The sequence below is a fragment of the Octodon degus genome, unplaced genomic scaffold (genome assembly GCF_000260255.1).
Source record: "Octodon degus isolate 3935 unplaced genomic scaffold, OctDeg1.0 scaffold00211, whole genome shotgun sequence".
NCBI classification, from domain to species: domain Eukaryota; kingdom Metazoa; phylum Chordata; class Mammalia; order Rodentia; family Octodontidae; genus Octodon; species Octodon degus.
Genome location: NW_004524787.1, coordinates 3,076,837 through 3,099,465, shown reverse-complemented (window position 1 = coordinate 3,099,465; position 22,629 = coordinate 3,076,837). Strand labels below are relative to the sequence as shown.

Here is a 22,629-nt window from a genome sequence, read left to right as displayed (position 1 = left end):
AACACTATTACAAATCTTTTTTTCTGACTTAACTAAGAGAAAGTAGATGTATATCTATTTAGTTTTGTATATATATATTTGTTTTTATTTTTATTTCACTTCAAAATGGTCCTTAAAAAAATGGTCCTTCATGTATATCCCCTTTTTTGTTTGGTTTTGTCAGAGATGGGTATTCTAATGCCATTTAAATATTGTAGGTGCGTGAATTCAGCAACGTAATGCAATATAGTCCAGTAGCTCATAATAGTCGTGGTTTCAAGTCAACAACTTCTGACCTTGCGTATTCTATGGATAATGCACTACTATTATGGACTATGGGACTATATTAAATTATTTTGATGAATTCACACACCTACAATATTTGAATGGCAGTGGAACACCCATATCTGACAAAACTAAACAGAAAAGTGGTATATAAATGAAGGACCATTTTGTAGTGAAAAAATATATATGTCTGTATATACAAAATAGGATAGGTATACAGCTAGTTTTTTTTAGTTCAATAAGAAGAAAGATTTATACTAATTATGTTTGAATAGGATATCACGTCTGCATCCTGTACAATGAATAACTACTATGAAGACAACCATATGCAATGTATAAATTATTCTAACTGTCCTACTACTTCGAAATTGTCTCATTAATATTTCTCTCAATAAAATTAATAAAAAATATTTAAGCAATAAGGAATGAAAAAGGCAAAATTACTGCAGATCCTGTGGAAATTCAGAAAATCTTCAATAGCTAATTTGAGAATCTTTACTCTCACAGAAGTGAAGAGACTGAAGAAATTGAGAGATTCATAATAGTTATAAATTACCAAACTGAATCAAGAAGGTATAAAACTCTGAATAACACAATAACAGCCAGTGAAATTGAAATGTAATAAAAAACTTACCAACAAAGAAAACCCAGGTCCTGATGGATTCACAGCTGTATTCTAGAAGAAATGTAGAGAAAATTTAATCTCAATAGTTCTCAAAATCTTCGATGATATTTAAGTGGAAGCAATACTCTCCAAAATATTCCTTGGGGCAACTTTTATACTAATGCAAAAACCAGAGAAAGATTCAACCAAAAAAAGAAAATGATAGGCCAAATTCCCTCGTGAACACAGATGCAAAAGCCCTCAATAAAATCCTAGAAATATAGTACAGCAAATCATCAAAAAGATTATATACCATGACCAGGAAGAATTCATTCCATTGATAAAAGGATGGTTCAATGTACACAAATCTATAAGCATAAAGAAATATATCAATAGATCCAAAAGGAAAACGTACATGATATCTCAATTGATGCAGAAAAAGCCTTTGGCAAAGTCCAACACTCCTTCATGATCAAAGCCCTACAAAAAATTGGGATAGATATTCTCTAACTCAATACGATAAAAGACATCTTTACAATGCAACAGCCAACATAATTTTAAATGGGGAACAACTGAAATCTTTCACTTTCAAATCAGGTACAAGACAAAGTTGTCCCCTATCCCCACTCCTATTCTATATAGTTCTGGAATCACTACTTAGAGCCATTAGACAAGACAGAGAAATAAAAGGAATAAGAATAAAGAATAATTTAAATTATCATTATTTGCAAATGACATGATATTCTACTTGCATGCTTTTTTTTTTGGAACTGGGGATTGAACTCAGACCCTTGCGCTTGCCAGGGAAGTGCTTATTCCACTGAGCCATCTTTCCAGCCCACTATTCTACTTGGAAAACCAAAAATATACAACAAGAAGCTCCTAGAATTAATAAACAAATTCAGGAGCATAGCAAGTTACAAAGTCAATGCTCAAAAATCAATTGCATACATCTGCACAGATAACAAACACATTGGGAGAGAAATTAGAGAAACAGCACCTTTCACAATTTCACCCCCAACAAATGAAATACCTAGTAATCAGTGTAACAAAAGAAGTAAAAGATCTATACAGTGAAATTTACAGTACCCTGAGAAAAGATCCAAGAGGATTTCAGAAAATGGAAACATATTTCCTTGCTCCTGGATAGGAAGAACCAACATTTTGAAAATGTACTTACTCCCAAAATTGTACAGATTTAAGGCAATCCCTACAATTGGTAAGGCAAGGATCCTGAGAATCTGCAGCATGCTTTTGAAACTAGCAGCTAATTGGTAGGATTCTCACCCTGACTAACTATACATACTGATAACTGTGAACTAAGCAGCTGCACTGCAGATAGCAATGTGTAATGGTAGGGTCATGCTTGGAATACCTGTCATTCTGGTCTTCTAAATACATACTGCTTGTCAGGACATACCAATTACTGCCATACTGTCTCTCAAGTAAATGTTTGTTTTAAAAGAAGGGCAATAAATGAAAACAAGAGAAAGGAAAAAATATCTCAGGACAGTCCTGCTACAGTGCTGTATATGGTTAGATTTCTTACTTTCTGTGTAAACTTATGTAATTGTTTATTCATATTTTTTTCAAATCTTTTATCATTTTTTTAATTTTTGTCTTCATATTCTGCAAGGACTTAAAGTTTAACATATCAATACTTGATAGAAAATACCTGCTCCATGTTATGCATAAGATGTTTGATATTCAGAAAGATAGTTATGTTAAACTCAATTGCATATGTTGTAGGGTAATAATAAGCTTCTCTTCTGGAGGGTTAAAAAATAAGTATGCAGAACAAAAACAGAAATAAATAAGGGCAGCAAGGACAGTGAACCTTTTGGCCCTAGCCTTTCAAGGTCAGTGAGGACTCAGGACATAGGAGAACCTATACTGTAACATCTTGTAACTCAGTTGTGTCCCAAATTTTCTGATGAAGGAGATTATGGGGCCACAGAAGAATGTGATCAATGATGTAGAATGTGCCTAAGGAGAGTCACGTGGAGAGAAAACATTCTCTCAGGCTTTTACAGAGAGCAAATTGGTCAAGCAATGGCCATGACTCATCAACATGGCTGACACTGACAAAGGATCTACAAACTGCAGTACAGGGTTGCAGGATAAATCCTGAGGGGATTTTCCTAATCTTATCAGATCCAAAAGTTAGATTTTTTGTTATATAAGTCTTCCTTTACTAGATATCCCATTCAATCCAGACATTCCCCTTCTGAGTATTTTCCCAAAAGAACTGAAAAAAATCATACCACAGTGATATATGTGCACCCATGTTTAGAGCACCACAATTTGTAATAGCCAAATCATGGAAGCAACCAATATGGCCATCAATCACCCAGAGAGTAGATGAAACAGATTTGGTATTTTTATATAGTGGAGTATTACTCAGCTATAAAGCAAGACAAACACAAACTCTTCATAGGTTAGTGGATGGACCTAGAGGCTATACTCATAAGTGAAATAAACCAGACCCAGCTGTGTAAATATCATATTGTTTCCCTAATATAAGAATCAGATAAAAGAAATAAAACCTGAAAGTTGTAACTGATACAGTAAAATCAAAACAGAAAGGAAGGATTAAACAATGAAGAGGTAAGGAGAGAAGATAAGAAAAAAGGTCGGGGAAAACATGCAATTATATGTCCAGGATGGCTGAGGTGACTGTACCAAAAATCTCATCATTTAAAAAAAAATGTCATTAATGTGTAGAATTTGCACATTGACTAACTCTGTACGCTGTTTTCTGTGATCTAAGCAAATACATTGAGGACAGCAATGTGTAGTACAAAAAACTGTGCTTAAATACCTGTCATCTTGGTCTTCTAAATGTGTGCAGTTCCTAATGTCATAGCAAATACTAGTATACTCTATTTTTATTTTTTATTTTTAAAATGTTTATTTATTTGGTACAGGGTCTTACTACACAGCTTGAACTCACAGTGATGATCCTGTCTCAACCTCCCCAGCACTGGGATTACAGGCACACACAACCACACCGGTTAAGTGCCTGGGCTTGACACAGCATGCAGTACTGGGGATTGATCTTTTTAAAAAATAATTTGGTAGAGAAACAAATAGCAATGAGACAGTTTCAAAACCTATTACTAGCACAGGTTCAATAATTAATACATTGCATCTTGTTGACTTAGTGGTTATTTCATTGTACAAGGTGCAGACATGATATCCTGTCCACAGACACTATTAAATCTCTCTATTCATTGAGTTAAGAACATGCAGTTGTGTATCTATCCTAACTATTTTGAATTCACAGTTACCAAATGATCATTCATTTGTGTCCCCCTTTTCTATTTAGTTATGTCAGAGAAGGGTATTCCATTGCCATTTAAATATTGTAGGGGCACAAATTCAGAAAAATATTCCAATATAGTCCAGTAGTCCATAATAGCAGTGGGTTTTCCATAAGACTGGCAATGTCAGAAGTTGTTGACTTGAGCCTTGTACAGCTCAGTATATTAATATGGCTTTACTTTTTATACTTTGTGTTTATGCTTTTCTGCTGGATGATTAAGATCAAGATAAAGCAAGATGTATATAACAAGAAATGTAACTTTTGTATCTGATAATGTCAGTCAAATCCCCTCAGGATGTATTCTGAGATCCTGTACCTCAGATTGTAGATCCTTTGTCAGTGTCAGCCATGTGGATGAGTCATGGCCATTGCTTGACTAATATACTTTCTGTGAAAGCCTGAGAGAATGTTTTCTCTCCATATGACTGTCCTTGGGCACAGTCTACATCATTGATTACTTTCCTCTGTGGCCCCATAATCTCCTTGATCAGAAAATTTGGGATGCAACTCAGTTACACGATGTTACAATACATGTTCACCTATTTCTTGAGTCTTCACTGACCTTCAAACACTAGGGCCAAAATGTTGGCTGTCCTTGCAGCCCTTCTTTTTCTCTAATTTTTTTCTGCAAACTTAAGTTGTTAACCCTGCAGAAGAGAAGCTTATTATTATCCTACAACATAGGCAGTTGAGCTTAATCTTACTGTCTTTCTGAATATCAAACATCTAAGGCCTAACATGGAACAGGTATTTTACATCAAGTATTGATATATTAAACTTTAAGTCCTCACAGAATATGAAGAAAAAAATTTAGAACCTTAAAAATATTTTAAATATAGGAATAAGCAGTTACGTGTTTTCCACAGAAATTTAGAAATCTAACCATAGTATACTCTTTTTAAAACAATTTTTTAAAAAAGATTTGATTTAAAAAAAAGAGGAACAAAAATTTAAGGTTTCTTGAAAACAGTTGGTAATATGCAACCATATGTCCAATCTTACATAACTATATCTGTCAATCTGAGCAACAGACTTGATAAAATAGATAATATATCAACCATTGTTAATCAGTTATTGTTTGCTTGAAAATTAGTAACGTAAGTATGAATGTTGTATGTTGCTCTGTTTCTGTCTTCCTATTTTTTGTTCTTGCTTTTACATTTCAAAATAAAATTAAAGAAAAAAGTACAAAAAATTCAAAGGACAAATCAAAAAATGACGTCTTAAATGAATATACAAGTCTAAGAGGAAGAACTACAAATGGCAATAAATGCACGAAAAAATGTTAAACATCATTGGTCATCCTAAAAATGCTAATTACACCAACACTGAGATTCCCTCTTACCCAGAAAGAATAGCTAACATCAAGAAGTCAGTCGAGGATCAGCCAGATAGCTAAGTGGACTAAAGCACCAGCTTAGGCAGAGTGCAGTGGACAGAGTTCGATTCTCAGAGTGATGTGCTGCCCCCCCCCCCCGGGGCGCACTGAGAATGTGATCGATACTGGACATGGTGGCTCGCACCTGTAATCCCAGCATTTGGGAGCCTGAAAACAGGAGAATCACTGTGAATCTTATCTACATAGTGAGACCTTGTAGACCATGTACACCTGTTCTAAAAATACAAAAAAGAAAAAAAAAAGAAGAAAGAGAAAAGGCCTATACATGGTAGAGAGTCTGTAAAGAAAAAGGAACACTGGTGCACTGTTGGTGGGAATACAGACTGGCACAACCACTATGGAAATCAGTGTGGAGATTCCTTGAAAAGCTAGGATTGGAGATCCCATTCAAGCCAGCCTTTCCCCCTCCTGGGTATAAATGACAGGTATGATACAGCTAAATGGAAAGTGAGAACTTAAGGATTAAACAATGATGTGAGAGTAAGAAGAAATCTGAGAAGTGAACAACTGCACTGAGGAAAACAATGTGTAATACTGAAACCACGCTTGAAATACCTATCATTTTGGTCTTCTAAATGCATACTGCTTCTAATGTCATATAAATTAGTCCTGTACTCTCTCTGAAGTAAATGTTTAAAAAAAGGTAACATAAGAAAACAAGAGGTAAGAAGAAAAAGTCATAGGACTCTCCTGCTACGTTGTATAAATTTTTGTGTAAAAATATGTAATTTTTTTGTTTTTGTTTTTGATGTTCTTTAGGGATATAAAGTTTAGAATATCCATGGTTGTTGGAAAACACCAGTTTCATGTTATGCCTAAGGTATTTGATATAGAGACAGACAGTGATGTTACACTGAAGTGCCTCTGTTACAGGGCAATAATAATATTAATCTTCTCTTGTGGATGTTTTTTTTAAAGCAAACTAAGTTTATTTGAACACTCTAACTGGAGAAAAAGGGTAGATGAATATGTACTATATATAACCAGGAAGAAAATATTTTATCAAATTTTAAAAACAGTAATTGTAGAATAAGCTAAAAGTTTATTCCTAAAGGAGCTGTCAGTGAAAGGAAAAGGGTATTTACTAAAACATGACCTGACTTCTGATACCACTGGATCTATTAGCTGAATGTCTGATCTTTTTTCTTTTTTATCTATAGTTTTTTAAGACAATGCCTTACTCTGGTAGTTCAGGCTGGCCTCAAACTTGTGATTACAGTGTATGGCACTAGGCTGGTCTGACTGTTAATATTAAGACCAAATTTAAACTGTGCTCACATTCTTGTGGATGTTTAAAAACTAAAGTTTACAGATCAAAAATTAGAGAAATAGAGGGGCTACAGGGATAGCCAATATTTTGATCCTAGCCCTTCAAAGTCAGTGAGGATTCAGGACAGAAGAGAACCTCTACTGTGACATCCTGAGCAAAATGGTTGAACAGTGGCCATGAATCATCCATATGTCTGACACTGACAAAAGACTCACAAGGGGCTGTGTATGATTCCAGGGTAAATCCTGACTGGATTGTTTTTCTTCATGAAGAGACATTTATTTTTTATCTGTTACATACAAACATGTGTAGAAAGAATAAAAATAAGTGACATAATAATCTCAAAGAAATTTTCTTCTGTGGTTCATGCATAACATTTTTCATGGTTCAAACTGAATCTCCTTTAAACAATTCCCATTTTCTTTTTTCTGACACCCTGGAAGCTACCATTCTCTCTTCTGTTACTATGAACATGACTACTCTGGATATCATGTGAATCTGGGATATGTTTTTGTCTTTCTATGATTGGCTTATTTTACTTAGTGTAATATCCTCAATGTTTTTCTAAATATTAGCATGTGTCTGAATAGCTTCCTTCTCTGTCTCCCTGTACACAGACATAAACACATGCAACACACACACACACACACACACCTGTATATGTAATTTTTATTATATATGTACCTTATTATGAGCCATTTTCAACACCATCAAGTTTACAAGTTCTTTTTTTTTTTTTTTTTGGAACCAGGGATTGAACTCAGGCCCTTGTGTTTGCCAGGGAAGCACTTATTCTACTCAGCCATCTCCCCAGCCCCTGTTTACAAATTCTGTCCTAACTTACCTTGTGGAAGTATCATTATTTACTAAGCCAGCACATTATCTTAATAATCATACATTTAAAAATGCCTTTAGTAAAAATTATATTTCTTTTAGATTGAACCATGAAAAATGTAATACATGAACCCTTGGTGGGATTTGACTGACCTTGTCAGAGACAAAAGTTCCATTTTTAGTTATACAGGCCTTGCTTTAACTTGGTCATAAGCATCCAGCAGAAAAGTGGCATAAAAGTAAATGAGGCATAAAAGTAAAGGTACATTAATATGTTGAGCTGTAAAATGCTCAAGTCAACAACTTCAGACAATTGCCCATTGTGCTGATAACTCACTACTATTATGGACTATTGGACTATATTGGGTTATTTTGCTGAATTCAAGTACCTACAATCTTTGGACTGGCATGAATTATGAAAAGGCGCTTTAAAGACTTCTCCAAATACAGCTTCTCTAACAGCAATCCATCTCTGACAAAACAAAACAAAAAATGTGGATATAAATAAATTAGCTTTTCTCTTTTTTTGTCTCTGTGTGTGTATGTGAAAATATATATGTATATACAAGATACTTAGGAAAGATATATAGCAACTTTCTCTTCATTCATTGAGAGGAGAGGTTTGTACTAATATTGTTTAGACAAGATATCATGTCTCCGTCTTGTCCTCAGAATAACTACTAGGAAGGCAACAATATGCAATATATTAATTATTGTCACTATCATACTAATCTTTCTTGAAACTGTTTCATTGTTATTTTATCTTTTTTCTCATTAAAATGAAAAAATAGATAATATAGCAACCATTGTTAATTAGCTATCCCTGTTTTGAAAATCTGTAATATATGTATTGTTATATGTTATCCTGTTTCTGTCATATTTTTCTATTTTTTTTCATTTTCACTCTTCAAAATAAAATAAAATAAAATAAAAATAAAAAGAGAAAATTGTTTTTATGTGAAAATGACTAATTTCTACATAGTAACATTAGTATGTGAAATAAATGGGATAACACACATAAAGCCTTTGACACTTGGTCAGTAAAATTAAATAAAAGTTCTGTCCTCTCACTCCTCCTATGCTGCTTTACTTTAGAATTCAAATGCCTGTGTATTTTCAACGTCAGAAGATAATTGTGGAGCTGGGGAGATGGCTCAGTAGAATAAGTACTTCCCTGGCAAGTGCAAGGTCCTGAGCTCAATCCTTGGTTCCGAAAAAAAAAATTGCATTAGCCCTGTTCTTCAGAACTTCACTATTTTGAAAAACAAATTTTTTCAAAATCCAAAATATTAGCTTTCTTGTAAGAGACATGTCTCAGCTTTTCATATTATGTAGATCAACTTCTCACTCTACCCTTGGTAACACACACACACACACACACACACACACACACAAAGCCCTGCATGCATAAACAAAACATCACCAATATCAACCAAATACCCACCTGTTAACATATCAGGTATTTCCAGTGTCTGATTTAGAACCTCAGTAAGGTCAATTCTTCTTTGTACACTTGATGGTGACATCTGTAGTTGTTACTTTGTATAGTTTGTCCATCCCAACATGGCTTTTCTCCACTGTTGTTGAGGCACAAGTGTCAAAAAGTCTATATCCTTGGGAGAAGAAGATTCCAGTAGTGTCATATGGGCAGAATGCTAAGTTATAGGGAGAAACTGCTAAACTGACCTCCAAAACATAGTTTACTAACTTAAAGTTCATTAATATTTACAGAAAAAAGTGATTTGAATCTTGAAAACTAAGGAGTCTTTTCATTTTTCTCATAAGAGGTGTAACATTCTTTCAGTTTCTTATAGTACACACTAGAAACTAAGCTGTAGGTCTAAGGAAAGTTATCTTGTCACTGTAGATAAGACTCTGTCTCTCCAGGTGCAATGGTTCATGCCTGTAATTCCAGGATTTGGAGGCTGATGCAGGAGGATATCCATGAGTTTGAATCCAGCCTGGGCTCCATAGTGAGTTCAAGGCAAGCTTGAACTACATGATGAGACACTGTCACAAAAAGGAACAAACAACAGAATATATAAAAATCTGAATGAATCACAGCTAAATTATACTTGAAATTATGAAATAATAATATAAATTATAAATAAAACATTTTTTTAAAACCTTAGGTGAATGAACTTAAGAGATACTTTCTCTAGAATTCATTAAGTAGTAATTGGAATTTGGAATATGCACGAAACTTGACTATAGAGGAATAGACATTTTGTTTTTAGTTTTCTCTGGCCCTTCTTCATTTCTCCACCTCCCCAGTCTTGGTATGGTTTCCATGGCCACAGTCTAAATCTAAGCCAGTCTCTGTCACCATACCAGGTTGGTGCTCCTGAGCTGTGAAGGGGGAGCAGAAATGTGGAGGTCATATTCACACCATTGAAAAGGGTAGGGCTTGTCTAGTACAGTTGCCACATCAGCCAAACATCTGCATAGTTTGTGCACCTTGGAAATGTTTTGCTGACACATTTTTGCAGAAGGAGAAAAAATAAAATGCAGGTATTTCTGGAGCTTCCACCAACTTAAAAACATCCTTAATTCATTCTAAATACAAGTGATATGAACAACTTAAGGTCTTACCATTTGCTTTTTAGTAAATATTTATATGTTTTTGCTAGTGAAAGAAAGATAAGTATAAACCTTGTATATTCATTGAGGAACTTTGCATCATGTATGCCACATCTTGGTCTGGAAATTAAAATCATTACATGAATAAATAAATCAATATCCATCCATCACAATAGAAAACTTTGGCAATACTATTAACCCTGGTAGCACTAGTGATTATATTCCACATTTTATGTACACACAGGTGAATTTCAATTTTATGTAGCTTTGTGCAAATATACTCATACTTCTCTATTAGATGTGAAACACATCCAAGAATGAGGTGCTGTTGCTGAGTAGAAACTACATGCACATTATAGGTATAATTATTATTACTGCTGAATCTGGCACCACAAGCCTGTGGAGAAATCAATTACCATGAAGTACTGACATCTGAGCTAGTCATATGAGAAAACACCATGTTTCTTTTAGTTCCTTGTTGCTTAAGCATGATCGATGAGCTAGCATGTGGTCTATTTTGGAAAAGATGCTGTGTATACAGCTTTAAAGAAATTGCATTCTGATGTTGTGAGAGTAGAACACTGTAACATCTACTAAACCCATTTGTTCAAAAGTTTGGTTTAATTCATATGTTTCATTATTGAATTTTTGCCCATTTTGACAATGGGGCATTGAGGTTCCCCATTACAATTTTTTTTTTTTTTTTTTTTGTATTTTAGGGAATGATCTACAGGGTGTTCAAGGTCTTACTACTAGATCGGATTTGTAGAGATCTGCCGGTTTACAGACTCCCAAGAGTTGGGATTGCAGGCATGCACCAGCATGCCCAGTCTCAATTGCCATCTCAGCATGCCTTGGGAGCAGGGCAGGCATGGTAGGCCTAGGGATCAAACCCATGGCCCATGCGCCTGCTTACAGGTGCTTTAATCCACTGAACTATTTGACCAGCCCTTACATTAAAATTGTATTAGTGCTTGTTAGATTTTTGGTGTCTAATAGTATTTGTTTTATATAGTTGTGTGCACAAGTATTTGGTGCATACATATTTAAGACTGTTAAATCTTTCTCTTATATCATTAGCTTTAAAAGTACATAAAGACTTCCTTTGTCTTTTGTAATCAATCTTGGCTTTCAATACAATTTTTCTTCAAATAGAAATGCTACACTTGCTTTGGTCCAGTATCCTCTCCTATGGAGTATTGCTTTTGATCTTTTTACTTTCAGCATGTGAATTTTGTTTTGTGTTCAATGTGTTTCTTGCATGCACAGCATTATTGAATCTTGTTTATTGATCCATTCTATCAGTCTATTTCTTTTGCTGAGACATCTGGACAGCCCTAAAAAATTAAGGTTTCTTGAAAGTAAGCACTAATAATAAATTATTTGGCCAATCTTGCATAAAATTTGTTAATCTGAACAACAGATTTGATGATAAAAGTAGATAGTATAGCTAACATTGTTAATTTGCTATTTTTGTTTTGAAAATCTGTAACATATGTATTGCTTTGTGTTGTCCTATTTCTGCCTTTGTATCTGATGTTTGTTTTTATTCTCCAAAATTAAATTAAATTAAAAAAAATAATTTGGTGACTAAATTCATCTAGTGATAACATGTACATAATTTTAATATTTAATAGATAGACTACTTAGCTCTGAATTTATCTGTTAGATCTACCACATGATATCAGGGACAGCACCTACAGGGTGAAATGACAGACTGGGATGACAGCACTAGACTGAAAACAATCTCACAGCTATTATTAACTGCAAAATCAGTATATTTTTCTCTGAAAGTGACTTCTTTAAAAATTGAGATAGGGGGCCTGCCCCTTAGCTCAGCTCTTTAAGTGGCTGCTTCAACAAAGCAGTCAGGCTCAGGTTGCTGTGGTTCGATCCCCATAACTCCAGCCAGCCAAAACTGCCCTGAAGGCATTCGGAGCAAAAAAAAAAAAATAAAATAAAGAAAAATAAAAATTGAGATAGAAGGGCCATCAAGATAGCTCAGCAGATGAAGAGCCTGATTAGGTAAGAGGTTTGATCCCTGGCTCCACATGCTGTGATGACCCCGTCCCTGGGCATGTTGAGCCGGCCATGGAGACTGGGCATTGGTGGCACATGCTGTAATCCCAGTGCTGGGGAGGCTGAAAACAGGACAGTCACTGCAAGTCTGAGCTGCATAGAGAGACTCTGTACCAAAAACATTAAAAAAAAAGTAAATAAAACAAGGTAGAGTTGAAGAAGAAATACAGTGAAATGATTGCAGTGATTGAGACGGTTTAATCAGAAACCATTTTAGGAAAGTAGAGAGTATATAGACTAGGCATAGGCCCTTGTGTTTTTAGGCTCCATTCTGGAAGAATGCAGGATACCTGCATGTGGTGATGAGAAGCCACACTGGCTAAGTGTAGTTTCCAGAAAGCCTGGGTCTGAAAGTGCTGGCATAAAGGCCAGTGACCTGCATGACTCCTCCCCCATCCAGGCTGTTAACTACATCAACACAAAATTTAATGGTTTGTTTGCTTTATCTATTTACTGACATGATTTAAGAGAAGGCTCAGGCTGGAGGGTTGCCACATTCTATGTACAGATGGATGCCTAAGGGAATCATGAGGAGTTAAGAAACACTCCTACTACAAATATCTAATGAAAATATGTACTTCAGTGTAGTGATAGTTGGCTGTGTTTCTCAGTAACTGTGCTGAGGGAACACAGAAAGGAATCTTTTTGTTGAACCACTTGGTATGATAAAGAGCAATGAGAAGCACATATGTTGAAATGTAAACATGTTTATTCATGTTATGCACAGTGGTATACTCTTGTGTATTTATAAATTTTATTAAATGTTCTTTTTATCATTGAATTACCTAATTCAATATGATACTGATTGAAGACCCACTTATACAACTTTGAAAGGAGATTGAATGTTAGTCATCAGGTGATTTGGCCACCCAGGATGATTCAGTTCATGTAAAGCAAAAAAGTTAGCAAGATATGAAATAAAAGAACAGAATAAAGACTTTGATTCACATGAGGAAGAAAACAATAATGTAAATAAATATTTGAGTTGTCAAAATGCTACAAAATGGTCATGTATATCTGCATCATCTAAAATTACAACTAAATCTGGAAATATTATTAGGTGCTTGCCAGGGATGGACATTCCAACACTGTGATTCAATATTGGTAAATCATTTATGGGTAGTATGCTACAAAATGCTTTGTAATATACTAAAAATGAATTACATGTAAAATATCTTATATGCATTAATTTCCAAAATATGTTGCATGTTCACAATAGAGAAATGTAAAGTATGATCTTTGGATTCCAGAAAGACAACATTGGCTTCTTAGATGATGACACAAAGCAAAATAGTAGTAATAATTTTAACATTATACAATGATGATAATATTGATAGTGAAGCTGGGCATGGTGATGCTTTCCTGTAATCCCAGCACGCTGACTGAGGCAGGAGGATACTGTGAGTGGAGGGTCAGGCTGTGATACAGAGTGATTTTGACTGGCTTGAGCTACATAGCATGAATTTGTCTCAAACAAATAAAAAATTGATAGTGAATGCTCAAACATAAATGAAGCCAGAAATGATCATATTTTTTTTATTGAAGTATCTTTTTCCTGGTAAGTGCACATTTTATAATAAGAAGCTTCTGACAAAAGAGAAAGGCAAGAGGGTTGAAATGTCTGGCTTGATATTTGTGCACAGGATATCATGTCTGCATCTTATATTATGAGTAACCACTAAGAAGACAACAATATGCAATGTATTAATTATTGAAACTGTCCTACTAATCGGTTTTGAAACTGTCTCATTTCTATTTGTTTCTCAATACAATTATTAAAAAAAAGAGAAAAGCATGGCTTGCTAAGCAGGGAAGGAAAGCTCAGCACACATGTGCTCAGGGTAAGGAAGACTTGTGTATGGAACATACTATTGCCATGTGTGAACACTACTTTAAATGTGATGATTGAAGCCAAAATTATTCCTCTAATAGAGTTTTGTTTCAATTTTCATTGTAATTTACATAAGAATTATTTCTCTTGTTATTTGTTAGATCTTGTAAGCAGGTAAACATTTGAGGTTGAAAATGTTGATATTTATTCTAAAAATTACATATTACATTTTAATATATTTTATTGATATTTTATATTTCCATTAAGTATACATTGTTTAATATAAACTCATAAAGTTGAAATTAATAATTCATCATTAGAAATACTTCTGAAAAGTAAATGGGCATTATACATTTCCTATAACGTGTGTTTGAAAAAATTTTGCCATGATGTCCCAGTACATAGTGATAACTCTGAAACGGGGAGGCACCTCAAAAACCCACAGATTGCAAAGTTAAAGAAAACTCACTTGAGGTACACAGAGACATGGTACGTAGGATTTACTGGAGAGACTACAACCATAGAGTGGACATCACTAACAGATCATGTCCAGCAATAAAGAAGGAGGTGTATCCACTAATCACAAACAATAGTATCTGTAATAAAACAAATCAGGTCTTCCCAGCAACTTAGCATCCATCCTCCTTCTTGGCAGATTCCAATACTGTAGTTCATGGAAAGAAACCACCCATTCAAAAACAGAAATATTTTGGATTCAGTAATGTTTTTTATAAAATTGAAATGTCTATTGAAAAATAGGAAACAGATGTGACCAATATGAGGATGGAGTGTCACAATTGGGAGATAGGATTGGTGTATGCATTCATATACTCAGAGTTACCTTAAAAACAAGAGAACACTGGGAACTGGGAATATAGCTCAGTGGAGTAAGTGCTTGTGTGGCAAGCTCAAGGTTCTGAGTTTAATCCCTGGTATCACACAAAAAAAGAAAAGAACATCAAAAATAGTTATAACAGCTACTACATAATACAAGAAGACTAAGATTATTTGGAAGTAGTGAAAAATTAGGGAACATCACAAATGGCAATAAAGGGCTGGGGAGATAGTTCAGTGCTCTAAGTGCCTGCATGGCAAGCGCAAGCAGCCAGTTTTGATCTCTGACACCACATGCTGTGCCATCCCTGGGACACCAGACAGGCCATACTGGCCCAGAAACTCGGTGTGGTGGTGCATGTTTGTAATCTCAGCTCTGAGGAGGCTGAGACAGGAAGATCAGTATGAGTCCAAGATGTGTAGCAACACCCTGTACCAAATAAATAAATAAATAATAAATAAATAAATAACAAATGTTTTAAAAACTGTTTTAAAAAAGTAATAACTGAGGACACACTTCACACTTTTATAGGTAAATGGATGCAATTTGACACCATACACATAAGTGAAACAAATTAGACTCGCATGTACAAACATTGTATTATCTTTTAGTGTAAGAAGCTGGAAGAGTAAATAATATCCAAAATCTAAAACGGATTTTATGAAATGGAAAGAAACTGTTAAAAAGAAAGAGAAACTGAGATAGGAGAAAGGAAAAAATATACATATACAAGACAGTTAAGATAGCTATACTACTAATTTCAATTAGTTCAGAAAGTTTGTGCTTGTACTGTTTGATCAATTTTTCATGCCTGTATCTTTTAATTTGAGCCACTACTTTGAAGACAACAATAAGCAATATAGCAACCACTGTTACTCTCCTTCTGCCTTGGTTTGAAATTTTGTATCTTGTTTTAAATTTTTTCTCTTTAAAATAAAAATTTAAAAGAAAGAAAAAGATTCCTCTGAGTATATGATCACTTTTGTTAGTCTTATCTTCTAGTTCTGACACTATCCTTGCAATAGTCACTTCTAATGCCCAGAATTTAGGTAGGATTTTTACTTTGTATTTCAGTTTGTTATATGTTCATGGACTCTAATCCTTCAGTAAGTTGTTTGTTCATGTTTTGTATCACTGTATTTACCTCAACTACTTTTTCATTAGTGTGCAGTAAACTCAATGATCATTGCATTTATTAGGTTTGTTATCTGTTTAGCTATGTCCTCTTTTAGCTCATGGAACAACTTTTTGAGCTGGTGGCCTTTTAAAATTTTTTTTTAAAGAATAAAAATAGTGGGGCTGGGGAGATAGCTCAGTAGAATAAGCACTTGCCTGGCAAGCACAAGGGCCTGAGTTTAATCCGCGGTTTGACAAAAAAAAAAAAAAAAAAAAAAAAAAAAGTGAAAAAAATGAAAAAAAAAAGCTATGAGAAAGGATACAAAATTTCATTAAACAGAGTAGTAGGAATTCAGTAATGATTGCTGTATTGCATGATGTTATATTCAAATTATTTGTTTAGGTTATCAGATATAAACTTGCAAAATTGGTTCAAAAAAGAACAAAACAACAACAAAAAGAAAGTTTTAAGTAATTAAAAATTAAAAATAAAAAAATTTAAGAATTGACTGCTCCTTTCAATAGACTGGCTGAAATCTGCAGTACAATTATCCAAACTATCTTGCATATATATATATATTTTTTTTTTTTCTTTTTCTTTCTTTCTTTCTCTTCTCCTTTCCCTCATTGTAGTTTATTCCTTCCCATGGAGCACATTCTTTCCCTTTCAGAGCATCTATTGTACCTTTCAGATTTTATTTACTTTTTAAGGTTCTCATACTGGCAAGACCATACAATGTTGGCACATGCAGGTCTGATTTACTTCACTTACCAATACAGTCTCTAGGTGCATCCATTTACCTATAAAAGTCTCAAGTTCATCATTTTTATACCTGAGTAATACCTCATTGTGTAAATATACTACATCTTTTATATCCATTCCTCAGTTGATGGGCATTTGTATTGTTTCCAACATTTAGCTATAGCAAATTGCACTACTATAAACATAAGTGTGCATGTATTGCTGTTTTTTGTAGAAGAACTGGTGGAATTTTTATGAATCCCCTTTTGATCATTTTGTATGATTCACTTTTATGGCTTTTGATTTATTCCTCATCAATGAACCATAAATTAGCTTTGAGGGAGTTGAGAGTTTTTGATGAATTTTCTTGCTTTGTCTTTTTTCTATATTTTGCTGCTATTTTGTCAGTTTTATTCTCTAATTTTAGTCTTTTAAAATACTCTAAATTACTAGTTCATATACTACTTCTTATGTATTCAGTATAGGATCTACAGGGTCTCACTATGTAGATAAGACTCCTAGTAATTCTGTTTTCAGCTTTCCAAGTGCTGGGATTACAGGTGCCCACTACCATGCCAGTCTCAATTGCACTCTCAGTGTGCCCCAGGGGTGGGGTTGGTATGGTGTGCCAGGGATCAAACCCTGACTGCTACACTCTACCTAAGCAGGTGCTTTATTCTGCTGAGCTATCTGGCTGGTCTCCTACACTACTTCTTGAATTAGTTGTGTAGTTGCAGTTGTAACTTTTATCACATTATACATACATAAAAATTGGGTGCAGTGTAATCTCAGATACTTGCCAGACTGAAAGAAGAGAATTACAAGTTTGAGGCCACCTTGGGTAATATAGCAAGACCCTGTCTCAAACACACACAAATACAGAAGATTTGGAAAGCAACTGCCCCACCCACAGCTGAGGTCTTGGTCACCCAGTGACCCATGCCAGAAGGACCTAGGGAGTGTTTGCCTGTATCCAGCTGATGCTGTGACCTATTGGGGATCTGTGCATGAGACCAGAGGACTCAGGAATCAAGGGTCCTGTTTCTAGTGCATGGGTTTCCACCCCAAGCACAGAGCAACAGAGGCAGACAAACTACAGATCATTCTGTTTGAACAAGAGACCAACACCCAGGAGGAGAATATTTTTTCAGGAATGCAATAATGTAGTTGTACTACTCCTAGGTAACAGACAACCTTAAAATGTAGGCCTAGAGAAGGAGCGAGTTAAATTGGGATCTTCTTGTATTCTCTGGCATGTCCATGTTCAGACCAGGAAGACTATAAGCCCTTTATTCTCTTGTGGGATTCCAGGGTTACTGGGAGTAACTGTGTCTTAGTTACTCTTCTCTCATTGCTGGGACAAATACCCAACACTCAAAATGAAGGAAGGAAAGGTTTATTAACTCACAGTTACTGGACGTTTCAGTCCATACTCAGCTGGGTCCAACGCAGAGCAGCACATAGCAGAGGGCAACCTTTCATGGTGGGGGCAAAGAGCAAGAGCACAAGGGAGGGGTAGCAGCAGCTGAAGCAGCTAGCTTCTCTTCCCACCTTACATTGTAATGCAAATTACCTGTCCCCAGGTAGGGGAAGTACTCACACCTATGGGTACTTCCCAGTATTTACCCACCTATGGTTAATCCCAGCAGTACTAAGACCCATAATCCCAGCCTTGGATCACACATAATCCCAGTGGATCATGAGTTAACACAAACTCTAGAAGTCCTCACCCCATGACTGCATGAGGCTTTGGGGGGACAACTAGTCACAAACCATAACAAACTGTCTGTGGGGGTGGACCTGAAGAACAAAGCATTTACCTTAGTGATATGTTAGAGCTGTGGCTCTGTTGCAAACATTCAGCAGAAATCAGTGCTATCAATTGCGATGGGTATATAAAACAGTGGGGAGCTGTCTTCATTCAAATCAGAAGGACTGTTCATGGATGCATTTTAGAATTTGTCAATATCCAGATAACATTTGCTGCCATTGTTGCTGAATGTGCTACCATAGGCAAGGTAACATAATACTTGCTGGTGTACGATCTTCTCTGTGCCAATACCTGAAATGGCTGAGGGGTTATAAACAATACTGTCTCTTTCACCTAAAGAATAGGGCACTGGGCCAAATTATTTACTAACCCCAGTGTGCACGCATCACACACACACACACACACACACACACACACACACACACCCCAAACTTGAAAAGGCCAGACAACAAAATATCTTCAAAAACTCCTAACACCTTAAAAATTAGTAGAGGAAAATTAGGGGAAGAATATAAGATGCATAGCAGATAGTTCTGAAACAATACCACAGGAAATAAAACAGTTCTACAAGGTGCTTGGTGAATTTAAAGAAGATATCAGTAATTGCATAATAATGACAATGAAACAAAGTATCAGCAAGTGCAAAAAAGGCGCTAATAAGCAACCAATGGAACTAAAGAGATTTGGAATATGAGTGCAAGCACAGAAAAGAATTGATAAAGTTACATTTTTAGTTATATAGGTCTTGCTTTAACTTATTCTTAACCATCCAGCAGAAAATTGTAACCATGAGGTATAAAAAGTAAAGGTATACTACTATGCTGAGCTGCAAAGGGCTCAAATCAACAACTTTGGACAATTGCCTGTTGTACTTATAACTCACTAGTATTATGGACTATTGGACTATATTGGTTTATTTTGCTGAATTCAAGTACCTACAAGTTTTGCACTGGCATCAAGTATGAAAATGCCCTTTAAAGTCCTCCAAATACTCCTTTTATAACAGCAATGGAACCCTCATCTCTGACGAAACAAAACAAAAAAGAGTGATATGAATAAAGGACTGTTTTGTTGTGAGAAAAAAATATATACGTATATAAAAGATAGGCTCGATATACAGTTACTTTCTCTCAGTTCAGTGAGAAGAAAGTCCTGTACTAATATTGCTTAGACAAAATATCATGTCTGCATCTTGTCCTCTGAATATCTACTATGAAGATAACAATATGCAGCTTACTAATTATTGTAACTGTCCTACTAAACTGTTTTGAAACTGCTTCATTGCTATTTTATCTTTTTTACTCATTAAAATGAACAAAAGTTGGTATGTCATGACAAACAGTATGTATTTAGAAGACCAGAATGGCTGGCATTCCAAGCATGACCCTACCACTACACATTGCTATCTTCAGTGCAGTTTCTTAGTTCACAGGTATCAGCATATATAGTTAGTCAGGGTGAGAATCCTACCAATTAACTGCTAGTTTCCAAAAACATGCTGAAGATTCTCAGGATCATTCCTTAAACATCTTGTGCATATAAATGTATGGCTTTGCCCCTGTCATGTTTCCTAGCTTTGCTCCTTGCCCTCTATTCATTGTCTAACCCTCAAGTTCTAGCTTTTCTTTTAATTATGTTTTACCTTTCTATTTGTATTTCTTCTTTTGAGTTCTTATACTATGGAGACTATATGATATTTACACATGTGTGTCTGGTTTATTTCACTTATGAGTATGTCTTCAAGTGGCATCCACTTCAATATAAAGGCTTCAAGTTTATCATTCTTTATAACTGAGTAATACTCCATTGTATAAAAATATCACATCTTTTTCATCCATACCAATTACGACCATACTGTCTCTCAAATAAATGTTCATTTAAAAAAAGGGTAATAAATGAAAACAGACAAGAAATTGAAAGTTACAGGACTGTCCTGCTACAATGCTCTACATAGTTAGATGTCTAAATTTCTGTGTAAAAATGTACAACTGTTTATTTCTATTTCTTAAATATATTTTTAAATTTTTTTGTCATATTCTGTAGGGACTGAAAGTTTAACATATCAATATTTGATGGAAAATACTTGCTCCATGTTATGCCTAAGATGTTTCGTATTTAGACAGATAGTGAGATTAAGCTCAACTGCCTATGTTGTAGGGTAATAATAAGCTTATCTTCTTTAGGGTTAATAACCTAAATTTACAGACCAAAGATTAGAGAAAAAGAAGGGCTGAAAGGACAGTCAACATTTTGGCCCTAGCCTTTTAAGGTCAGTGAAGATTCAGGACATAGAACCTCTACTGTAATATCATGTAGCTCAGTTGTATCCCAAATTTTCTGATCAAGGAGATTATGGGGCCACAGAGGAAAGTGATTGATGATGTAGAGTGTGCCTAAGGAGAGTCACCTACAGAGAAAACATTCTCTTAGGCTTTCACAGAGAGCAAATTGTTCAAGCAGTGGTTGTGACTTATTCATATGGCTGACACTTACAAAGGATCTACAAACTGAGGTACAGGGTTTCAGGATAAATCCTGAGGGGATTTGACTGACCTTATCAGATACAAAAGTTACATTTCTTGTTATATATAGGTCTTGCCCTTTTTTGCTTTTAACCAGTCAGCAGAAAAGTATAAAAACAAAGTACAAAAATTAAAGCCATATTAATATGCTGAGCTGTGAAATCCTCAAGTCAACAACTTCTGACATTGCCAATCCTGTGGATGATGCACTACTACTATGGACTACTGGAACATTTTGCTGAATTCACACACCTACACTATTTAAATGACATAGGAATGCCCTTTTCTCACAAAACTAAACAGAAGAGGGCTTACAAATGAATGACCATTTTTATCTGTATATTCAAAATAGTATAGATATACAGCTGCATTCTCTTAATTCAATTAATAGAGAGATTTGTTCTAAAAGTGTTTGTGGACACGATATCATGTCTGCATGTTGTATAATGAAATAACCACTAATGCAACAATATGTGAAGTACTAATTATTGAAACTGTCCTACTAATCGTTTTGAAACTATCTCATTGCTATTTGTTTCTCAACAAAATTATTTCTAAAAATAAAAAAATAAAATGAAGAAAAAATTAAAAAATGAATAGCACAAAATGAAGCATAATGTTGAAAAATCAACAAGCAAAGAATGAATTGGGAGTCCATGGGAAAGTTCCAAACAGAAATCCAGGAGATTAAAAACATGATTGAAAGTGTGGGTACCAGCAACTACGAATATGGGCAAGACAATGTGTCAGAGCTACGTGAGAGGTCTATGGTCAATGACAAATTAATGAGAGGTAGCTTAAAAACAACAAGGCAAAATGAAAAGTGGGTCAAACAGCTGCTGGATGACTCATAGAGTTTCAATATAAGAGTAATTGTAATTTTCAAAATAACAGAAGATGAAACAAAAAGAATAAATTAATTGTTTACACAAGTAATAGTGGAAAAATTCTAGATAAGTAAATAGAATTTAACATATACATAAGAGAAACATAAAGGGTCCTAAACAGCTATAATCAGAAAAAGACAGAGCTACTTCATGCTACATAATAATTGAAACATCAGAAATAAAACACAAGAACAGAATCTTAAGTACTGCTAAAAAAAAATGAATGAACTCTAAAGGAAAACCTATTTGAATTATAATAGGTTTCTCAACATAAACCTTCAAGGCAAGGAGAGCATAGAATTCAGTGTTTCAAGCTCTGAAGGAAAACAATTTCCAACTCAGACAGCAAAATTATTTTTTTAAGTTGATGAAAGAATGATACTTCCAAGATAAAAAGAAATAGAAATTTATACCAATCAAACCAATACTTGAAAACATCCTCTGGGGCTGGAGAGATGGCTCAGTGGTCTAGAGCACCTACTTGGAACAAGCTTGGCAAGGCATCAGGGACCGCGGTTCGATCCCCCAGCACCACATGCCAGCCAGCCCCGCCCCCTGGTGGGCTGAGCT

General features: G+C 35.0%; 1 protein-coding gene across 1 annotated transcript in view; it reads right to left on the bottom strand.

Annotated features, from left to right (window-relative positions):
- The window catches only part of Zc3h12b (zinc finger CCCH-type containing 12B), a 173,124-nt gene extending 163,492 nt beyond the window's left edge, over nucleotides 1-9,632 (bottom strand). Inside the window, exons 1-2 of the mRNA XM_004644811.2 lie at nucleotides 9,141-9,632; nucleotides 899-940 (exon numbers count right to left, since the gene is read on the bottom strand). The gene's annotated coding sequence lies outside the window, so the exon portion shown is untranslated. The remainder of the gene's footprint in view (nucleotides 1-898; nucleotides 941-9,140) is intronic.
- Nucleotides 9,633-22,629: the final 12,997 nt, after the last annotated feature.